General features: G+C 33.1%; 1 long non-coding RNA gene across 1 annotated transcript in view; it reads left to right on the top strand.

Annotated features, from left to right (window-relative positions):
* Positions 1-16,509, top strand: part of LOC143054898 (uncharacterized) — a 241,665-nt gene that overhangs the window by 26,617 nt on the left and 198,539 nt on the right. The gene's annotated exons all lie outside the window — the stretch shown is intronic.

The following is a 16,509-nucleotide window of genomic DNA, read 5'->3' as shown; positions in this document are numbered from 1 at the left end:
CACCTTCATTTAATACTTCATAGAAAAATCATCTTAAGATATGTCGTCTTATGGTACATGTACAATAAAAGTCACAACATTACATGTTACTTAAAAATAGTGTACAGTGGAACAGTGTAAAACTAGAAATTACTTCACATACAGTATATTGTACAAATACAATATAAAACGCACAAAATATTACTACAAGTTATTTAAAAATAAAGCACAGAAAAACAGTGTAAAACTAAAAGTTACTTCAAAATACAGGATATTGTATATATACAATATAAAACGCACAAAATATTACTACAAGTTACTTCAAAATATAACACAGTAAAACAGTATGAAACTAAAAGTTACTTAAAAATAAACAACAGTAAAACAGTATTACACATAAACACACGACAACAATTAACCTTAGAACATAACCATAACATAACATAGAAAATAACAGATTGTACATAAGTAGTTAAAAACACACAACTACAAATTACTTCAGAACAGAACAGATTGAACACCAGCAGTATAGAACACACAACTACAAATTATTTCATAACATAACAGATTGTACATAAGCAGTATAAAACACACAACTACAAGTTACTTCAGAACATTATAGACTACATTAGAACATAACCATAAAATAACATAACAGCTTGAACATAACTAACTAAAAACATACAACTGCAAGTACTTTTGAAACAGAACATGTTGCATATAAGCAGTTACTTCAGAACAGAACAGATTGTACAACAGTAGTATAGAACACACAACTACAAGTTACTTCAGAACATAACAGATTGTACATAAGCAGTATAAAACACACAACTACAAGTTACTTCAGAACATAACAGATTGTACACCAGCAGTATAAAACACACAACTACAAGTTACTTCAGAACATAACAGATTGTACACTAGCAGTATAAATCACACAACTACAAGTTACTTCAGAACAGAACAAATTGTACATAAGAAATATAAAACACACAACTACAAATTACTTCAGAACATAACAAATTGTACACCAGCAGGTTAAAACACACAACTACAAGTTACTTCAGAACAGAACAAATTGTACATAAGAAATATAAAACACACAACTACAAGTTACTTCAGAACATAACAAATTATACACCAGCAGTATAAAACACACAACTACAAGTTACTTCAGAACATAACAGAGTGTACACCAGCAGTATAAATCACACAACTACAAATTATTTCATAACATACCAGATTGTACACCAGCAGTATAAAACACACAACTGCAAGTTCCTTCAGAACATAACAGATTGTACATAAGCAGTATAAAACACACAACTACAAGTTACTTCAGAACATAACAGATTGTACACCAGCAGTATAAATCACACAACTGCAAGTTACTTCAGAACATAACAGATTGTACACCAGCAGTATAAAACACATAACTACAAGTTACTTCAGAACATAACAGATTGTACACCAGCAGTATATAACACACAACTACAAATTACTTAAGAACATAACAGATCGTACACCAGCAGTATAAAACACATAACTACAAGTTACTTCAGAACATAACAGATTGTACACCAGCAGTATATAACACACAACTACAAATTACTTAAGAACATAACAGATTGTACACTAGCAGTATAAATCACACAACTGCAAGTTACTTCAGAACATAACAGATTGTACATAAGTAGTTAAAAACACACAACTGCAAGTTCCTTCAGAACATAACAGATTGGACACCAGCAGTATAAAACACACAACTACAAGTTACTTCAGAACATAACAGATTGTACACCAGCAGTATAAAACACACAACTACAAGTTACTTCAGAACATAACAGATTGTACACCAGCAGTATAAAACACATAACTACAAGTTACTTCAGAACATAACAGATTGTACACCAGCAGTATATAACACACAACTACAAATTACTTAAGAACATAACAGATCGTACACCAGCAGTATAAAACACATAACTACAAGTTACTTCAGAACATAACAGATTGTACACCAGCAGTATATAACACACAACTACAAATTACTTAAGAACATAACAGATTGTACACCAGCAGTATAAATCACACAACTGCAAGTTACTTCAGAACATAACAGATTGTACATAAGTAGTTAAAAACACACAACTGCAAGTTCCTTCAGAACATAACAGATTGGACACCAGCAGTATAAAACACACAACTACAAGTTACTTCAGAACAGAACAAATTGTACATATTAAGAAATATAAATCACACAACTACAAATTATTTCATAACATAACAGATTGTACACCAGCAGTATAAAACACATAACTACAAGTTACATCAGAACATAACAGATTGTATATAAGCAGTATAAAACACACAACTGCAAGTTCCTTCAGAACATAACAGATTGTATATAAGCAGTATAAAACACACAACTGCAAGTTCCTTCAGAACATAACAGATTGTATATAAGCAGTATAAAACACACAACTACAAGTTACTTCAGAACATAACAGATTGTACAACAGCAGGATAAAACACACAACTACAAATTACTTCAGAACATAACAAATTGTACACCAGCAGTATAAAACATACAACAACAAGTTACTTCATAGCATAACAGATTGTACACCAGCAGTATAAAACACATAACTACAAGTTACTTTAGAACAGAACAGATTGTTCATAAGCAGTATAACACACAACTGCAAGTTACTTTAGAACATAACAGTTTGTACACCAGCAGTACAGAACGCACAACTACAAATTACTTCAGAACATAACAGATTGTACACCAGCAGTATATAACACACAACCACAAATTACTTCAGAACATAACAGATTGTACACCAGCAGTATATAACACACAACTACAAATTACTTAAGAACATAACAGATTGTACACCAGCAGTATAGAACACACATCCACAAGTTACTTTATAACATAACAGATTTAACACCAGCAGTATAGAACTCACAACTACAAATTACTTCAGAACATAACAGATTGTACACCAGCAGTATTAAATACACAACTGCAAGTTACTTCAGAACATAACAGATTGTACAACAGCAGGATAAAACACACAACTGCAAGTTACATCAGAACATAACAGATTTTACACCAGCAGTATAGAACACACAACTACAATGTACTTCAGAACATAACAAATTGTACACCAGCAGTATAGAACACACAACTACAAATTACTTCAGAACATAACAGATTGTACATCAGCAGTATATAACACACAACTACAAGTTACTTCAGAACATAACAAATTGTACACCAGCAGTATAGAACACACAACTACAAGTTACTTCAGAACATAACAGATTGTACACCAGCAGGATAAAACACACAACTACAAATTGCATCAGAACATAACAGATTGTACACCAGCAGTATATAACACACAACTACAAATTACTTCAGAATATAACAGATTGTACACCAGCAGTATAGAACACACAACTACAAATTACTTCAGAACATAACAGATTGTACACTAGCAGTATAGAACACACAACCACAAGTTACTTCTGAACATAACAGATTTTACACCAGCAGTATAAAACACACAACTACAAGTTTCTTCAGAACATAATATTGTACATAAGCAGTATAAAACACACAACAAGAAGTAACTTCAGAACATAACAAATTTTTCATAAGCAGTATAAACATACAGCTTCAAATTACTTAAGAACATAACAGATTGTACACCAGCAGTATAGAACACACAACCACAAGTTACTTCATAACATAACATATTTTACACCAGCAGTATAGAACACACAACTACAAATTACTTCAGAACATTACAGATTTTACACCAGCAGTATAGAACACACAACTACAAATAACTTCAGAACATAACAGATTGTACACCAGCAGTATATAACACACAACTATAAATTACTTCAGAACCTAACAGATTTTACACCAGCAGTATAGAACACACAACTACAAATTACTTTAGAACATAACAGATTTTACACCAGCAGTATAAAACACACAACTACAAATTACTTCAGAACATCATAGATTTTACAACAGCAGTATATAACACACAACTACAAGTTTCTTCAGAACATAATATTGTACATAAGCAGTATAAAACACACAACAAGAAGTAAATTCAGAACATAACAATTTTTTCATAAACTGTATGAACATACAGCTTCAAATTACTTACGAACATAACAGATTGTACACCAGCAGTATAGAACACACAACCACAAGTTACTGCATAACATACCAGATTGTACATCAGCAGTATAGAACACACAACTACAAATTACTTCAGAACATAACAGATTTAACACCAGCAGTATATAACACACAACTACAAATTACTTAAGAACATAACAGATTGTTCACCAGCAGTATAAAAACACAACTACAAATTACTTCAGAACATAACAGATTTTACACCAGCAGTATATAACACACAACCACAAATTACTTCAGAACATAACAGATTGTACACCAGCAGTATATAACACACAACTACAAATTACTTAAGAACATAACAGATTGTACACCAGCAGTATAGAACACACATCCACAAGTTACTTTATAACATAACAGATTTAACACCAGCAGTATAGAACTCACAACTACAAATTACTTCAGAACATAACAGATTGTACACCAACAGTATAGAACACACAACTGGGAGTTACTTTAGAACAGAACAGATTGTACACCAGCAGTATTAAATACACAACTGCAAGTTACTTCAGAACATAACATATTTTACACCAGCAGTATAGAACACACAACTACAAATTACTTCAGAACATAACAGATTTTACACCAGCAGTATAGAACACACAACTACAAATTACTTCAGAACATAAAAGATTGTACACCAGCAGTATATAACACACAACTGAAAGTTACTTTAGAACATAACAGATTGTACACCAGCAGGATAAAACACACAACTGAAAGTTACTTTAGAACAGAACAGATTGTACATAAATAGTATAAAACACACAACTACAAGTTACTTCAGAACATAACAAATTGTACACCAGCAGGATAAAACACACAACTGAAAGTTACTTTAGAACAGAACAGATTGTACATAAATAGTATAAAACACACAACTACAAGTTACTTCAGAACATAACAGATTGTACACCAGCAGTATAAAACACACAACTACAAGTTTCTTCAGAACATAACAGATTGTACATAAGCAGTATAAAACACACAACCACAATTTACTTCAGAACATAGCAGATTGTACACCAGCAGTATAAAACACACAACTACAAGTTTCTTCAGAACATAACATTGGACATAAGTAGTATAAAACACACAACAAGAAGTTACTTCAGAACATACCAAATTTTACATAAACTGTATAAACATACCGCTTCAAGTTACTCCAGAACATAACAGATTGTAAATGAGCAGTATAAAATACACAACTACAAGTTACTTCAGAACATAACAGATTGTACATGTGTAGTATAAAACACATAACTACATGTTACTTCAGAACATAATATAAAAATATATCTGTATGGAAACTGATATTTATATCAATATATTGAATTTGATATTAAATCAAAATCTGTTTTTAATTTAACAGTTTTAGTGAGAGAAAAAAAAATGCATAAAGGTATTTTTTTTAATAATTGTTTTTGTTTGTTTTGAATTATAGTTGATAAAGTTCTTACTTTGAATATTTACAAAAACAATTTTTACACCAAGGTTTTACAGTGGGTGTAAAACAAATATCACACATGTATGTTATTGCTTCACTTTGACCACATTCCTTCATCTATTCAAAATTATGTTGTTAATTAGACAGGTTTAATGGACAAAAAATATTTGTAAGAATTATATAAAGTGGGGTCTCATTTTGTTCGTCTCCTCTTGCTAAATCAGGAAATGTAACTTTTTTTCATATTTCTTTGAAAAAGTTACTTTTTAAAAAATTGATCATTATTCTGAATCATGTTAATCAGACAGATTTAATAATTATATCAACAAATACTTGTTAGGATTATATAAAGTGAGATGTTATTTTACTCAAAGAGTTGTAATGAATCCATTGATGTAAATATTTTACTAATTTCTTTAAAAAAATTTTTTTTTGACATGACAGAAGTTCTGACATCTCACAAATAAAACATGTTGTTTATTTGTTGTTTATGCAGAATATATATACAAGTGTAACTGGTCATTCTATTCAGTTTTGACCACTGATTCATGTGATATATATTTTGTTTATATTTATTACACAACATTGTCCGTTTATCAGACAAGTTTTGATGTCAGTTGTATTATTCCAGGGTATAGGTGGATTGACAGCATTAATGTTGGCTGCCAGGTGGGGACACCTGGAGATCTGTCGTCTCCTCATTGATAGAGGATGTAAGATCGACATCACATCAAGGGTATGTTATCTACTTAGTCTGATCACATTACTATTAATCTACACTAAATCATGTTGTTAATTAGACAGGTTTAATGAACAAATATTTGTAATAATTATATAAAGTGGGGTCTCATTTTACTCATATTATTGTTCTGAATCAGAAAATATTACTCCTTTTCATGTTTCTTAAAAAAAATATTTTTATTAAAATGAATGATTATACTGAATCTACACTAATTCATGTTGTTAATAGACAGTTTTAACGAACAAATATTTGTAAGAATCATATAAAGTGGGGTCTCATTTTGTTTGTTTTGTTCTACTGAATCCATTGATATAACTATTTTACACATTTCTTGAAAAAAATATTTTTTTAAGATATCAGGTTTAATGGAAATTTTGACATTTCACAACAAAACATGTTTATTTATTGTTTATATACAATATAAATACAAGTGTGACTGGTCATTGTATTCCGTTTTGACCTCTGATTCATGTGATATATATTTTGTTTATATTTATTACACAACATTGTCCAGTTTATCAGACAAGTTTTGATGTCAGTTGTATTATTCCAGGTTAATGGAGATACAGCATTAATGAAGGCTGCCGAGAGAGGACACCTGGAGATCTGTATACTCCTCATTGATAGAGGATGTAAGATCGACATCACATCAACAGTATGTTATCTACTTAGTCTGATCACATTACTATTAATCTACACTAAATCATGGTGTTAATTAGACAAGTTTAATGAACAAATATTTGTAATAATTATATCAAGTGGGGTCTCATTTTACTCGTATTGTTGTTCTGAACCAGAAAATATCACTTTTTTCGTGTTTCTTTAAAAAAAATATTTTATTAGAATGAACAATTATACTGAATCTACACTATAAACCCTGTTGTAAATAATAGTTTTAATGAACAAATATGTGTAAGAATTATATAAAGTGGGGTCTCATTTTGTTTGTTTTGTTCTACTGAATCCATTGACATAATAATTTTACACATTTCTTGAAAAAAATATTTTTTTAAGACATCAGGTTTAATGGAAGTTTTGACATTTCACAAAAAAAAATGTTTATTTATTGTTTATATGCAATATAAATACAAGTATGACTGGTCATTTTATTCAGTTTTGACCACTGATTCATGTGATATATATTTTGTTTATATTTATTACACAACAATGTCCAGTTTATCAGACAAGTTTTGATGTCAGTTGTATTATTCCAGGGGTATGGATCGACAGCATTAATGAGGGCTGCCCAGTATGGACACCTGGAGATCTGTAGACTCCTCATTGATACAGGATGTAAGATCGACATCACAGCAGTATGTTATCTACTTAGTCTGATCACATTACTATTAATCTACACTAAATCATGGTGTTAATTAGACAGGTTTAATGAACAAATATTTGTAATAATTATATAAAGTGGGGTCTCATTTTACTCGTATTATTGTTCTGAATTAGAAAATATTACTCCTTTTCATGTTTCTTAAAAAAAATATTTTATTAAAATGAACAATTATACTGAATCTACATTAATTCCTGTTGTTAATTAGACAGTTTTAATGAACAAATATGTGTAAGAATCATATAAAGTGGGGTCTCATTTTACTTGTTTTGTTCTACTGAATCCATTGATATAATTATTTTACACATTTCTTGAAAAAAATATTTTTTTAAAATATCAGGTTTAATGGAAGTTTTGACATTTCACAACAAAACATGTTTATTTATTGTTTATGTACAATATTAATACAAGTGTGACTGGTCATTGTATTCAGTTTTGACCACTGATTCATGTGATATATATTTAGTTTATATTTATTACACAACATTGTCCAGTTTATCAGACAAGTTTTAATGTCAGTTGTAGGATATGTTGTATATTATTGATATTGATAACAAAGTATTGTACATAATATTTACATGTTATTTGGTTATATTATAGAGAGATGGATACACAGCTTTACATTGTGCTGCTCAGTTTGGACATCTACAGACCACAAGATGTCTGGTAGAACAAGGAGGCGCCAATCCCTTGGTTACAACACATGAGCCAGAGGTGATATTTTATAGTATATACCCAGTGTTCAACTATTGAGTAATGAATCACTAAAATGATGTATAACATATGGTTGGTCAAATGGATTTTTTAAAGGCTATAGTCAAAAGTCAAATGATTATTTAAATTTGACTTAAAATATGAAAATGTTTTATAGACTGGATGGCTAAATTTTACTATAAAACACATGAACATAATATTTTTACCAAAATCTCGGGGGGGACTCCCAACAACTTATGCTTTTAATTAGACCACTTGCACATTTTGGGTGATTAGTTGTACCAGAAATGTTTATTTTTATTCAAAAATGTGTATGGATAAACAATAAGATTGGACTAAAACCAGTTTAAATAAACTGTCAAACAACAATCTGTTGTCTTGACAATTATAACAAAATTATTAATTGGTATCAAAATATTCTAAGCAATGTGTTTATCGTGTTTTTAATGTTTAAACAGATGCAAACAAAGACTTGAGGTGGGAAATGAGCGAGAATTTTTTGAATCAAGAAATTAACTAGACAATATTTATATGATTCAAAAGAGGGGAAATAAAAATTGGCTATTTATTTCATATTATTGGCAGTTTCAAAAAATTTAGTTTAATTATTTGAAATAGATACTCATATGACAACTGCAAATTTCTTCAAATTCCTGTTTTCATATTTGTTAATTTCCTTATTTATACAATATCAATGTAAACACTAAAAACCATGAAATACTGTAAAATAACAATATACAGATATAGGAGGGTGTGGATTCAGTATTCATGTATAAGGAGGGTGTGGATTGGGAACAGATATAGGACAGTGTGGATGGGGTATACATATATAGGAGGGTGTGGATGGAGTATACAGAAATAGGAGGGTGTGGATAGGGTATACAGATATAGGAGAGTGTGGATAGGGTATACAGATATAGGAGGGTGTGGATAGGGTATACAGACATAGGAGGGAATGGATAGTGTATACAGACATAGGAGGGTGTGGATAGTGTATACATACATAGGCAGGTGTGGATAGGGTATACAGATATAGGAGAGTGTGGATAGGGTATACAGAAATAGAAGGGTGTGGATAGGGTAAACAGACAGGAGGGTGTGGATAGGGTATACAGACAGGAGGGTGTGGATAGGGTATACAGACATAGGAAGGTGTGGATAGGATATACAGACATAGGAGGGTGTGGATAGTGTATACATGCATAGGAAGGTGTGGATAGGGTATACAGACATAGGAGGGAATGGATAGTGTATACAGACATAGGAGGGTGTGGATAGTGTATACATACATAGGCGGGTGTGGATAGGGTATACATATATAGGAGGGTGTGGTTAGGGTATACAGACAGGAGGGTGTGGATAGGGTATACAGACATAGGAAGGTGTGGATAGGGTATACAGACATAGGAGGGAATGGATAGTGTATACATACATAGGAGGGTGTGGATAGGATATTCAGATATAGGAGAGTGTGGATAGGGTATACAGAAATAGAAGGGTGTGGATAGGGTATACAGACAGGAGGGTGTGGATAGGGTATACAGACAGGAGGGTGTAAATAGGGTATACAGACAGGAGGGTGTGGATGGAGTATACTGAAATAGGAGGGTGTGGATAGGGTATACAGACAGGAGGGTGTGGATAGGGTATACAGACATAGGAGGGTGTGGATAGGGTATACAGACAGGAGGGTGTGGATAGGGTATACAGAAATAGATGGTGGATAGGGTATACAGACAGGAGGGTGTGGATAGGGTATACAGATATAGGGGAGTGGATAGGGTATACAGACATAGGAGGGTGTGGATAGGGTATACAGACATAGGAGAGTGTGGATAGGGTATACAGACAGGAGGTTGTGGATAGGGTATACAGACATAGGAGGGTGTGGATAGGGTATACAGACATAGGAGGGTGTGGATAGGGTATACAGACATAGGAGGGTGTGGATGGGGTATACAGACAGGAGGGTGTGGATAGGGTATACAGACAGGAGGGTGTGGATAGGGTATACAGACATAGGAGAGTGTGGATGGGATATACAGATATAGGAGAGGGTGGATGGGGTATACAGACATAAGAGAGTGTGGAAGGAGTATACATAAATAGGAGATGGTGGATAGGGTATACAGACAGGAGGGTGTGGATGGGGTATACAGATATAGGAGGGTGTGGATAGGGTATACAGATATAGGAGAGTGTGGATAGGGTATACATATATAGGAGGGTGTGGATAGGGTATACATACAGGAGGGTGTGGATAGGGTATACAGACATAGGAGGGTGTGGATAGGGTATACAGACATAGGAGGGTGTGGATAGGGTATACAGACATAGGAGGGTGTGGATAGGGTATACAGACATAGGAGGGTGTGGATAGGGTATACAGACATAGGAGGGTGTGGATAGGGAATACAGACAGGAGGGTGTGGATAGGGTATACAGACATAGGAGAGTGTGGATAGTGTATACAGATATAGGAGAGGGTGGATGGGGTATACAGACATAGGAGAGTGTGGATGGAGTATACAGAAATAGGAGATGGTGGATAGGGTATACAGACAGGAGGGTGTGGATAGGGTATACAGACATAGGAGGGTGTGGATAGGGTATACAGACATAGGAGGGTGTGGATAGGGTATACAGACATAGGAGGGTGTGAATAGGGTATACAGACATAGGAGGGTGTGGATAGGGTATACAGACATAGGAGGGTGTGGATAGGGTATACAGACAGGAGGGTGTGGATAGGGTATAGACAGGAGGGTGTGGATAGGGTTTACAGACATAGGAGGTTGTGGATAGGGTATACAGACATAGGAGGGTGTGGATAGGGTATACAGACATAGGAGGGTGTGGATAGGGTATACAGACATAGGAGGGTGTGGATAGGGTATGCAGACATAGGAGGGTGTGGATAGGGTATACATATATAGAAGGGTGTTGATGGGGTATACAGATATAGCAAGGTGTGGATGGGGTTAACAGATATAGGAGAGTGTGGTTGGGGTATACAGGTATAGAAGGGTGTGGATGGGTTTTACATGTATAGGAGGGTGTGGAGAGGGTATACATATTTAGGAGGGTAGGGAAGGGGTGTACAGATACAGAAGGTAGTGGAGGGGGTTTACAGATATAGGAGGTTGTGGATGGGGTATACAGTTAAAGGAGGTTGTGGATGGGGTTTACAGATATAGGAGGGTGTGGATGGGGTATACAGATATAGGAGGGTATGGATGGGGTATACATATATAGGAGGATGTGGATGGGGTATATATATAGGAGGGTGTGTATGGGTATACAGATATAGGAAGGTGTGTATGGACTAAACATATATAGGAGGGTGTGGATGGGATATACATATATAGGAGGGTGTGGATGGGATATACAGATATAGAAGGGTGTTGATGGGATATACAGATATAGAAGGGTGTGGATGGGGTTACAGATATAGGCGGGTGTGTATGGACTATACAGATAGAGAAGGGTGTGGATGGGGTTTACAGATATAGGAGGGTAAGGATGGGGTATACAGATATAAGAGGGTATGGATGGATATACATATATCGAAGGGTGTGTATGGGCTATATAGATATAGGAGGGTGTGTATATAGATGATAATTAAGGCAATGTATGTAAAGACAACTGATTAGCCATTATATTCATATACAACAAATGTTTTTCCACCCACTGAGTTGTCACATGATAATAAGACGTCAAAAAATGAACAAGTACAAAAGTATGGATGTTACGTTCCAGCGACAATCTCAACAGTGGATGGGCTATTCAAATATAGGAGACTTTGGATAGGGTATAAAGACATAGGAGGGTGTTGAGGGGTTTTACAGATATAGGAGGGTAGGGAAGGGGTATACAGATATAGGAGGGTAGGGAAGGGGTATACAGATATAGGAGGGTAGGGAAGGAGTATACAGATATAGGAGGGTGGGGAGGGGTATACATATAGGAGGGTGTGAGTGGGATATATAGATTTTAGAGGATGTGGGTGGGAAATACAAGTATAGGAGGATGTGGATTGGGTATACAAATATAGAAGGTTGTGGATGGGTACACTAATGCAGGAGGGAGTGAATGGGTTTATACAGATATAGGAGGATGTAGAGGGTTTATCGAGATATAGGCAAACAGTTAATGAATAGAGAATAATTCGATACAATAATAGAATAATTCGATACAATAATATAAAGAATAGAGAATAGTATAAGAATATAAAGAACTGTCAATAATCATGATACATTTGTAATGTGTCCAAAAAATGTAAAAAGATAGTTAAGGATGAAATCCCCCATATCCCACACCCTTTGTGTAGATATAAGGATGCATTTATCATTCTTCAAACTGCAACAAAAATAAAGACTAAATGGGAACAGATGAAGCATTTATTCATATCCTTTAAAAAAAAAAGAGTTAATACAGTTGGAAGGCAAACGCCTGAATCTGACAGATAAAGGTCAATTTGTCGACACAAAAAGGACCCGTATGTAAAAGGTTTACGCCCACAAACAGCGCCACCTATAATTTTTTCTACGGCATCTTTGAGAACGATGTTTCGTTCTGTAGTAAATTAAAACATTAAATTAACTAAAACATAGAAAAGTAAGTGTAAAAAACATATTGAAAGATATATTTGCAGCTGACTGGTTATGCATGATACGCTGGCAATGTGCGCAATGTCCTTTAATCGAAGATTGAAAATGAGTTTGTTTCCTACGTCAAAATGGTGGATTTCAATGTTTACATTTTTTCCTCTATTTATAATCTGACACAATTTCGTATCCAATCATTTACTAGCAATTTTATTATTGATTTTGGAGATCATCCAATTAGATTTGCCGTTAGAAAGTGGCTATACGTTACCAGCCATCGTTACAAAGTAGCCATGTGTTTTGTGGGGATACCTTGGGAATGTTGTGTATTCAAAAGTTACGGTAAAAATCAATGTTTTCTTCATTATATTTCCATGCATACACAAGTCATACCACCAAATCCATTCTTTACAGACCTCATAAGGTAAACAGACATATTTAACTGTCTGCTTTAGCAAAAATTCCAGTAAATAAGGCCTGATGGGTCGTTTTGAATTCAAGTACAGTCGACAAACACGTGGTAGATTGTTTATGTTTGACAGTTTGCTTTACCTAAATTGCACGTCTATGTTACTATATACTTAGCAATAACCTTTATCGTGTTATACTTCAAGAGTTATATAATACATCTTGTCTAAGAAACAGGTCTAGCGAGGTGCAGGGACTTCCTTTACTAGGTCTTTAAATAGTGAGGGTGTAATATGAGGTTTACAAATTACCATATTTACATTACAGCATTTTTTTTGCATTTGATATATTTCATATACATGTACATTTTATGTACACAAAGAACAATAGAGTAAATAAACATGCATGGATTTAAGACATTTAATTCCCACCCTAGGTATAACATTTTATACTCATTATAGGTTGGAACAAATAGAGCAGATTGCAATTATTAAATGTCTAAAATCCTGATTGATGGGGCCAAATCCTCAACATATTTTTTTCTATAAAGTATACAACAGCTCCTCCAAGGATTAGTAAGGGAATACTTTACATATAGTCCAATGGCTAAGTCCTGTCTTTTTTGTCTCTGATATTTCCTTATTTATATTATCATTTCTATTATTCTCTTGTACATGTAGTAAGACAAAAGCTATTGGTACTCTTATTTTCCTCATTTGCCTGAAAACAATGGAATGTATTCATTGTTTATGTATGTAAAGTAACTTGTAATTTAACTGTCACTGCTAACAGGCACTTGGACTCTGGTGAAAAGTTTCTAGAAAAGAATGAAATGATAGTATAATAAGTTGTAAAAAATTTGAAATGTTTAGCACAAGTGCAAAATTTAATTGTCATTTTATTCAAGAAAATCTAGAGGTATTGAAAAATGTTGCAATTTAAAATAAATGTTTTGCACTCAGAAAACTATAAATACAGTACAGATATTGTTTTAATTAAGACTTTGAGAATATTTGCCTGTTTAATAATCATGATAATAGAAGGTATAATTGTTATACCCTTTTTTTCTAATATATGTGTGGCCCTGGTCTGGCTGTGGTTTAAAATCTAAGAATGGAGTTGGTTATATTCATGTTTATCTGATTTATATCAACATTATTGTGTCAATTATATAAATCATTGTAATACATTACTTTGCTTTTCATGGCCTTTTTTAATTGGAATAAAATATCTTATCTTATCTTATACCACATCTCTTTATTTTAGTACTAACAGGTTAATTTTAAAAGCATTTGAAGTAAGTGAGATGTTGACAAGCTTTTATATAGTCCATGATTGTAAATACAGATAATATCATGAGTTTTTTTTATAAAAGTAAATAATGTGATTAAATTGATTATCTCAATTAAAAGAACTGACATTCTTATTTGATACTATGAGATTATTTCTGATATCAGAATAATAAATATCTTATTGTTGTCCTTTTTACAAAAAAACATGAACATACTTTATTTAAGTCAAGTTTTATTTTTGTCTATGACTACTACATGTACTATAACATGGGAAGTGTCCGTGCAATCTCTATGTTATACATTGTAGTATTCTCAGGTTTTTGTTTTTCAATTGATTATGCATTTTGGAGCAAGTAAGTATGAATTTGGATTAAATTTGAAGTTGATTCAGTATATTTTATGATATAATACCACTATTGTTTTTCAACAAAGCATTTTCAAACTGTATTTACTGGTCAGCTTTATAGCTTATTATTCAATCAATAATTTAATTTAATGCACTCAACAGTTGGTTGCAGGACTTTTGAATTCAAATATAAGAAGAAGAAAAATAAAGCAAAATTTGAAATAATACATATAATAGGAATTATGATGAGAACTGCATGATATCAGGTTGCAATACATCTTTTGCTCAGTTATCTTTGTGTTGATTATTATGTTCTAAATCCCTTTCTGGTTCTTTGGGTTCAGATATTTTCTCTTGATTGAGGCAAGCAACATTACTTGTACATCTTATAAAGGTTCTTATCTCAGGGTGAATCCAGACAATTTTAAACATAAGTGGTGGTATTCTCAACCAAGGATAAAAAGGAGAGTGAACTATATGATCCCTGAATTCAAATGCATTAATCTTCCATAAAAAGAGGAGGTCACCAGAACCCCTGGGATCCACCACTGTATCTTATAGCAGGTACAATAAAACAAGCATTGTACATGTACTTCTGTCCACTGCAAATTCATATTATTTTCATTCAAAAGTATAAATGTTTACAATTTTAAAGACTATATTTCCTTTGTTTCCATATTCAGTTTGCTTTCATGCAATGAAAAGTTCAATTCTATTGTAACACAGGTTCTACTGACAACTGATAAACCCCTCTTGTATCCTTCTATCTACCAAAAGGGTGTTTGAGAAAATACAATAAGTCCAAGTTCAGAATTTTCTTCTTTGGAAGTGTTCAATAACCTGTAAGTACTTGAAAAAAATGTCATATTCAACCTTTCCATGACTATTTTAATGTTACAACAGTAGAGGAACATGGAATATTGAACATTTACTGAAGAAATTGTCGAAATATATCTGCAATCATTAATTTTACTCGAATTTACTGTTGTGAACTTGCAATATCCTACGATGCGCGTACCGAGTTATCTCCCTTTGATCTCCGCTTCGCAACGAATAATCTGACACAATTGCGTATCCGGGGTATTTGTGATCTGATATAGTAAAATAAGAAGCAAAAAATGGTTTTACTTCATATTTTATACCCCTCAACACGTTACCAAACCTATTTGAGGAATTATAAAGGACTTTTCGTGGACCTACGCAAATTTTCAGAAAAAAAGTTTCACTTCACTCGTGAATTTATAACATTTTAACAACACTTTTTAATGATAATTATATAAAATAAGGAAGCTTATTCAATCTAGAATTGAACTCTTTGGTTTTTATTAATGTACGAGTACAAATAAGACAATACGAGTCCAAAAACCACGAGGCGTGCACGTTTACCAAAAAATCGTAAAC

The sequence above is a fragment of the Mytilus galloprovincialis genome, chromosome 12, assembly GCF_965363235.1.
Source record: "Mytilus galloprovincialis chromosome 12, xbMytGall1.hap1.1, whole genome shotgun sequence".
NCBI classification, from domain to species: Eukaryota; Metazoa; Mollusca; class Bivalvia; order Mytilida; family Mytilidae; genus Mytilus; species Mytilus galloprovincialis.
The sequence above is the reverse complement of the archived record's forward strand: the minus strand, read 5'-3'. Positions and strand labels throughout refer to the sequence as shown.